This window comes from Papaver somniferum, chromosome 1, assembly GCF_003573695.1.
Source record: "Papaver somniferum cultivar HN1 chromosome 1, ASM357369v1, whole genome shotgun sequence".
In the NCBI taxonomy this organism is placed as follows: Eukaryota; Viridiplantae; Streptophyta; class Magnoliopsida; order Ranunculales; family Papaveraceae; genus Papaver; species Papaver somniferum.
The window spans coordinates 36,827,328-36,836,037 of NC_039358.1; positions in this window are offsets into that span (position 1 = coordinate 36,827,328).

An 8,710-nucleotide genomic window follows, 5' to 3' on the forward strand; every position below is an offset into this window, starting at 1 on the left:
ATCAGTAATAGGTTGCAGTTTCATCCAATCTGATATTTTTTGCACCAACATCGGGTCTGTATATGGTAATCTTGCAACCTGAGTTCAGTAATAGGTTGCAGTTTCATCCAATCTAATATATTTGACATCTCAAACCTCACCGGGACGAGAACATCGGGTTTGTATATGGTAATCTTGCAACCTGAGTACAATAATAGGTTGTAGTTTCATCCAATCTGATATATTTGACATCTCAAACCTCACCTGGACGAGAACATCGGGTATGTATATGGTAATCTTGCAACCTGAGTACAATAATAGGTTGCAGTTTCATCCAATCTGATATTTTTTGCACCTCAAAACCCACCTGGACGAGAACATCGGGTTTGTATATGGTAAGGTTGCAACCTCAGTTCAGTAATAGGTAGATGTTTCATCCAGTCTGATATATTTGACACCTCGAACCTCGCCAGGATGAGAACATCGGGTCTGTATCTAGCAATCTTACAACCTGAGTTCAGTAATAGGTTGCAGTTTCATCCAATCTGACATATTTGACACCCCAAACCTCGCCGGTACGAGAACATTGGGTCTGTATATAGTAATCTTGCAACCTGAGTTCAATAATAGGTTGCAGTTTCATCCAATCTGATATATTTGACACCTCAAACCTCGTCGGGACGAGAACCTCGGGTCTGTATATGGTAATATTGCAACCTGAGTTTAGTAATAGGTTGCAGTTTCATGGAATCTGATATATTTGGAACCTCAAACCTCGCCTGGAAGAGAACATCGGGTCTGTATATGGTAATATTTCAACCTGAGTTCAATAATAGGTGGCAGTTTCATCCAATCCAATATATTTAACATATGAAACCTCACCGGGACGAGAACATCGGGTCAGTATATGGTAATCTTGCAATATGAGTTCAGTAATAGGTTGCAGTTTCATCCAATCTAATATATTTGACACCTCAAACCTCGCCGGGACGAGAACATCGGGTCTGTATATGGTAATCTTGCAACCTGAGTTCAGTAATAGGTTGCAGTTTCATCCAATCTGATATATTTCACAACTCAAACCTCGCCGGGACGAGAACATCGGGTCTTTATATGGTAATCATGCAACCTGAGTTCAGTAATAGGTTGCAGTTTCATCCAATCTGATATATTTGACACCTCAACCCTCGTCGGGACGAGAACATCGGGTCTATATATGGTAATCTTGCAACCTGAGTTCAGTAATATGTTGCAGATCCAATCTGATATATTTGACACCTCAAACCTCGCCGGGACGAGAACATCGGGTTTGTATATGGTAATCTTTCAACCTGAGTTCAGTAATAGGTTACAGTTTCATCCAATCTGATATATTTGACACCTCAAACCTCGCCGCGACGAGAACATCGGGTCTGTATATGGTAATCTTGCAACCTGAGTACAATAATAGGTTGTAGTTTCATCCAATATGATATATTTGACACCTCAAAGCTCGCCGCGACGAGAACATCGGGTTTGTATATAGTAATCTTGCAACCGGAGTTCAGTAATAGATTGTAGTTTCATCCAATATGATATATTTGATGCCTCAAACCTCTCCAGGACGAGAACATCGGGTCTGTATATGGTAATCTTGTAACCTGAGTTCAGTAATAGGTTGCAGTTTTATCCAATCTGATATATTTGACACCTCAAACCTCGCAGGGACGAGAACATCGGGTCTGTATATGGTAATTGCAACCTGAGTTGAGTAATAGGTTGCAGTTTCTCCAATATGATATATTTGAAACCTCAAACCTCGCCTGGACGAGAACATCGGGTCTGTATATGGTAATCATGCAACCTGAGTTCAGTAATAGGTTGCAGTTTCATCCAATCTAATATATTTGACATCTCAAACCTCGCCGGGACGAGAACATCGGGTCTGTATATGGTAATCTTGCAACCTGAGTACAATAATAGGTTGTAGTTTCATCCAATATGATATATTTGACACCTCAAACCTCGCCGGGACGAGAACATCGGGTCTGTATATGGTAATCTTGCAACCTGAGTTCAGTAATAGGTTGCAGTTTCATCCAATCTGATATATTTCACACCTCAAACCTCGCCTGGACGAGAACATCGGGTCTTTATATGGTAATCATGCAACCTGAGTTCAGTAATAGGTTGCAGTTTCATCCAATCTGATATATTTGACACCTCAAACCTCGTCGGGACGAGAACATCGGGTCTGTATATGGTAATTGCAACCTCAGTTCAGTAATAGGTTGCAGTTTCATCCAATCTGATATATTTGACACCTTAAACCTCGCCTGGACGAGAACATCGGGTCTGTATATGGTAATTTTGCTACCTGAGTTCAGTAATAGGTTGCAGTTTCATCCACTCTAATATATTTGTCATCTCAAACCTCGCCGGGACGAGAACATCGGGTCTGTATATGGTAATCTTGCGACCTGAGTTCAGTAATAGATTGTAGTTTCATCCAATCTGATATATTTGATACCTCAAACCTCTCCAGGACGAGAACATCGGGTCTGTATATGGTAATCTTGTAACCTGAGTACAATAATAGGTTGTAGTTTCATCCAATATGATATATTTGACACCTCAAACCTCGCCGGGACGAGAACATCGGGTTTTTATATGGTAATCTTGCAACCGGAGTTCAGTAATAGATTGTAGTTTCATCCAATCTGATATATTTGATGCCTCAAACCTCTCCAGGACGAGAACATCGCGTTTGTATATGGTAATCTTTCAACCTGAGTTCAGTAATAGGTTACAGTTTCATCCAATCTGATATATTTGACACCTCAAACCTCGCCGCGACGAGAACATCGGGTCTGTATATGGTAATCTTGCAACCTGAGTACAATAATAGTTTGTAGTTTCATCCAATATGATATATTTCACACCTCAAACCTCGCCGGGACGAGAACATCGGGTATGTATATGGTAATCCTGCAACCTGAGTTCAGTAATAGGTTGCAGTTTCATCCAATCTGATATATTTGACATCTCAAACCTCGCCTGGACGAGAACATCGGGTATGTATATGGTAATCTTGCAACCTGAGTACAATAATAGGTTGCAGTTTCATCCAATCTGATATTTTTTGCACCTCAAACCTCTCCTGGGTGAGAACATCGGGTCTATATAGTAATCTTACGACCTGAATTCAGTAATAGGTTGCAGTTTCATACAATCTGACATATTTGACACCCCAAACCTCGCCGGGACGAGAACATAGGGTCTGTATATAGTAATCTTGCAACCTGAGTTCAATAATTGGTTGCAGTTTCATCCAATCTGATATATTTGTCACCTCAAACCTCGTCGGGACGAGAACATCGGGTCTGTATATGGTAATCTTGCAACCTGAGTTTAGTAATAGGTTGCAGTTTCATCCAATCTGTTATATTTGGAACCTCAAACCTCGCCTGGATGAGAACATCGGGTCTGTATATGGTAATCTTGCAACCTGAGTTCAGTAATAGGTTGCAATTTCATCCAATCCAATATATTTAACATCTGAAACCACTTCGGGACGAGAACATCGGGTCTGTATATGGTAATTTTGCAACCTGAATTCAGTAATAGGTTGCAGTTTCATCCAATCTAATATATTTGACACCTCAAACCTCGCCGAAACGAGAAAATCGGGTCTGTATATGGTAATTTTGCAACCTGAGTTCAGTAATAGGTTGCAGTTTCATCCAATCTGATATATTTGACACCTCAAACCTCGCCTGGACGAGAACATCGGGTCTGTATATGGTAATCTTGCAACCTGAGTTCAGTAATAGGTTGCAGTTTCATCCAATCTGATATATTTGACACCTCAAACCTCGTCGGGACGAGAACATCGGGTCTGTATATGGTAATCTTGCAACCTGAGTTTAGTAATAGGTTGCAGTTTCATCCAATCTGATATATTTCGAACCTCAAACTTCGCCTGGACGAGAACATCGGGTCTGTATATGGTAATCTTGCAACCTGAGTTCAGTAATAGGTTGCAGTTTCATCCAATCCAATATATTTAACATCTGAAACCTCGCCGGGACGAGAACATCGGGTCTGTATATGGTAATCTTGCAACCTGAGTTCAGTAATAGGTTGCAGTTTCATCCAATCTAATATATTTGACACCTCAAACCTCGCCGGGACGAGAACATCGGGTCTGTATATGGTAATTCTGAAACCTGAGTTCAGTAATAGGTTGCAGTTTCATCCAATCTGATATATTTGACACCTCAAACCTCGCCTGGACGAGAACATCGGGTTTGTATATGGTAATCTTGCAACCTGAGTATAATAAAAGGTTGCAGTTTCATCCAATCTGATATATTTGACACCTCAAACCTCGCCTGGACGAGAACATCGGGTATGTATATGGTAATCTTGCAACTTGGGTTCAGTAATAGGTTGCAGTTTCATCCAATCTAATATTTTTTGCACCAACATCGGGTCTGTATATGGTAATCTTGCAACCTGAGTTCAGTAATAGGTTGCAGTTTCATCCAATCTAATATATTTGACATCTCAAACCTCGCCGGGACGAGAACATCGGGTTTGTATATGGTAATCTTGCAACCTGAGTACAATAATAGGTTGCAGTTTCATCCAATCTGATATATTTGACATCTCAAACCTCGCCTGGACGAGAACATCGGGTATGTATATGGTAATCTTGCAACCTGAGTACAATAATAGGTTGCAGTTTCATCCAATCTTATATTTTTTGCACCTCAAACCTCGACTGGACGAGAACATCGGGTTTGTATATGGTAAGGTTGCAACCTCAGTTCAGTAATAGGTTGATGTTTCATCCAATCTGATATATTTGACACCTCGAACCTCGCCGGGATGAGAACATCGGGTCTGTATATAATAATCTTACAACCTGAGTTCAGTAATAGGTTGCAGTTTCATCCAATATGACATATTTGACACCCCAAACCTCGCCGGTACGAGAACATTGGGTCTGTATATAGTAATCTTGCAACCTGAGTTCAATAATAGGTTGCAGTTTCATCCAATCTGATATATTTGACACCTCAAACCTCGTCGGGACGAGAACATCGGGTTTGTATATGGTAATCTTGCAACCTGAGTTTAGTAATAGGTTGCAGTTTCATGGAATCTGATATATATTTGGAACCTCAAACCTCGCCTGGACGAGAACATCGGATCTGTATATGGTAATATTTCAACCTGAGTTCAATAATAGGTTGCAGTTTTATCCAATCTGATATATTTGACACCTCAAACCTCGCCGCGACGAGAACATCGGGTCTGTATATGGTAATCTTGCAACCTGAGTACAATAATAGGTTGTAGTTTCATCCAATATGATATATTTGACACCTCAAACCTCGCCGGGACGAGAACATCGGGTTTTTATATGGTAATCTTGCAACCGGAGTTCAGTAATAGATTGTAGTTTCATCCAATCTGATATATTTGATGCCTCAAACCTCTCCAGGACGAGAACATCGCGTTTGTATATGGTAATCTTTCAACCTGAGTTCAGTAATAGGTTACAGTTTCATCCAATCTGATATATTTGACACCTCAAACCTCGCCGCGACGAGAACATCGGGTCTGTATATGGTAATCTTGCAACCTGAGTACAATAATAGGTTGTAGTTTCATCCAATATGATATATTTGACACCTCAAACCTCGCCGGGACGAGAACATCGGGTTTGAATATGGTAATCTTGCAACCGGAGTTCAGTAATAGATTGTGGTTTCATCCAATCAGATATATTTGATGCCTCAAACCTCTCCAGAACGAGAACATCGGGTCTGTATATGGTAATCTTGCAACCTGAGTTCAGTAATAGGTTGCAGTTTTATCCAATCTGATATATTTGACACCTAAAACCTCGCCGGGACGAGAACATCGGGTCTGTATATGGTAATTGCAACCTGAGTTGAGTAATAGGTTGCAGTTTCTCCAATCTGATATATTTGACACCTCAAACCTCGCCTGGACGAGAACATCGGGTATGTATATGGTAATCTTGCAACCTGAGTACAATAATAGGTTGCAGTTTCATCCAATATGATATTTTTTGCACCTCAAACCTCTCCTGGATGAGAACATCGGGTCTGTATATAGTAATCTTACAACCTGAGTTCAGTAATAGGTTGCAGTTTCATCCAATCTGACATATTTGACACCCCAAACCTCGCCGGGACGAGAACATAGGGTCTGTATATAGTAATATTGCAACCTGAGTTCAATAATTGGTTGCAGTTTCATCCAATCTGATATATTTGTCACCTCAAACCTCGTCGGGACGAGAACATCGGGTCTGTATATGGTAATCTTGCAACCTGAGTTTAGTAATAGGTTGCAGTATCATCCAGTCTGATATATTTGGAACCTCAAACCTCGCCTGGACGAGAACATCGGGTCTGTATATGGTAATCTTGCAACCTGAGTTCAGTAATAGGTTGCAGTTTCATCCAATCCAATATATTTAACATCTGAAACCTCGCCGGGACGAGAACATCGGGTCTGTATATGGTAATCTTGCAACCTGAGTTCAGTAATAGGTTGCAGTTTCATCCAATCTAATATATTTGACACCTCAAACCTCGCCGGGACGAGAACATCGGGTCTGTATATGGTAATCTTGCAACCTGAGTTCAGTAATAGGTTGCAGTTTCATCCAATCAGATATATTTCACACCTCAAACCTCGCCTGGACGAGAACTTCGGGTCTTTATATGGTAATCATGCAACCAGAGTTCAGTAATAGGTTGCAGTTTCATCCAATCTGATATATTTGACACCTCAAACCTCGTCGGGACGAGAACATCGGGTCTGTATATGGTAATCTTGCAACCTGAGTTCAGTAATATGTTGCAGATCCAATCTGATATATTTGACACCTCAAACCTCGTCGGGACGAGAACATCGGGTTTGTATATGGTAATCTTTCAACCTGAGTTCAGTAATAGGTTACAGTTTCATCCAATCTGATATATTTGACACCTCAAACCTCGCCGCGACGAGAACACCGGGTCTGTATATGGTAATCTTGCAACCTGAGTACAATAATAGGTTGTAGTTTCATCCAATATGATATATTTGACACCTCAAACCTCGCCGGGACGAGAACATCGGGTTTGTATATGGTAATCTTGCAACCGGAGTTCAGTAATAGATTGTAGTTTCATCCAATCTGATATATTTGATGCCTCAAACCTCTCCAGAACGATAACATCGGGTATGTATATGGTAATCTTGCAACCTGAGTTCAGTAATAGGTTGCAGTTTTATCCAATCTGATATATTTGACACCTCAAACCTCGCCTGGACGAGAACATCGGGTATGTATATGGTAATCTTGCAACCTGAGTACAATAATAGGTTGCAGTTTCATCCAATCTGATATTTTTTGCACCTCAAACCTCTCCTGGATGAGAACATCGGGTATGTATATAGTAATCTTACAACCTGAGTTCAGTAATAGGTTGCAGTTTCATCCAATCTGACATATTTGACACCCCAAACCTTGCCGGGACGAGAACATAGGGTCTGTATATAGTAATATTTCAACCTGAGTTCAATAATTGGTTGCAGTTTCATCCAATCTGATATATTTGTCACCTCAAACCTCGTAGGGACGAGAACATCGGGTTTGTATATGGTAATCTTGCAACCTGAGTTTAGTAATAGGTTGCAGTATCATCCAATCTGATATATTTGGAACCTCAAACCTCGCCTGGTCGAGAACATCGGGTCTGTATATGGCAATCTTGCAACCTGAGTTCAGGAATAGGTTGCAGTTTCATCCAATCCAATATATTTAACATCTGAAACCTCGCCGGGACGAGAACATCGGGTCTGTATATGGTAATCTTTCAACCTGAGTTCAGTAATAGGTTGCAGTTTCATCCAATCTAATATACTTGACACCTCAAACCTCGCCGGGACGAGAACATCGGGTCTGTATATGGTAATTTTGAAACCTGAGTTCAGTAATAGGTTGCAGTTTCATCCAATCTGATATATTTGACACCTCAAACCTCTCCTAGACGAGAACATCGGGTCTGTATATGGTAATCTTGCAACCTGAGTATAATAATAGGTTGCAGTTTCATCCAATCTGATATATTTGACACCTCAAACCTCGCCTGGACGAGAACATCGGGTATGTATATAGTAATCTTGCAACCTGGGATCAGTAATAGGTTGCAGTTTCATCCAATCTGATATTTTTTGCACCAACATCGGGTCTGTATATGGTAATCTTGCAACCTGAGTTCAGTAATAGGTTGCAGTTTCATCCAATCTAATATATTTGACATCTCAAACCTCACCGGGACGAGAACATCGGGTTTGTATATGGTAATCTTGCAACCTGAGTACAATAATAGGTTGTAGTTTCATCCAATCTGATATATTTGACATCTCAAACCTCGCCTGGACGAGAACATCGGGTATGTATATGGTAATCTTGCAACCTGAGTACAATAATAGGTTGCAGTTTCATCCAATCTGATATTTTTTGCACCTCAAAACCCACCTGGACGAGAACATCGGGTTTGTATATGGTAAGGTTGCAACCTCAGTTCAGTAATAGGTAGATGTTTCATCCAGTCTGATATATTTGACACCTCGAACCTCGCCAGGATGAGAACATCGGGTCTGTATCTAGCAATCTTACAACCTGAGTTCAGTAATAGGTTGCAGTTTCATCCAATCT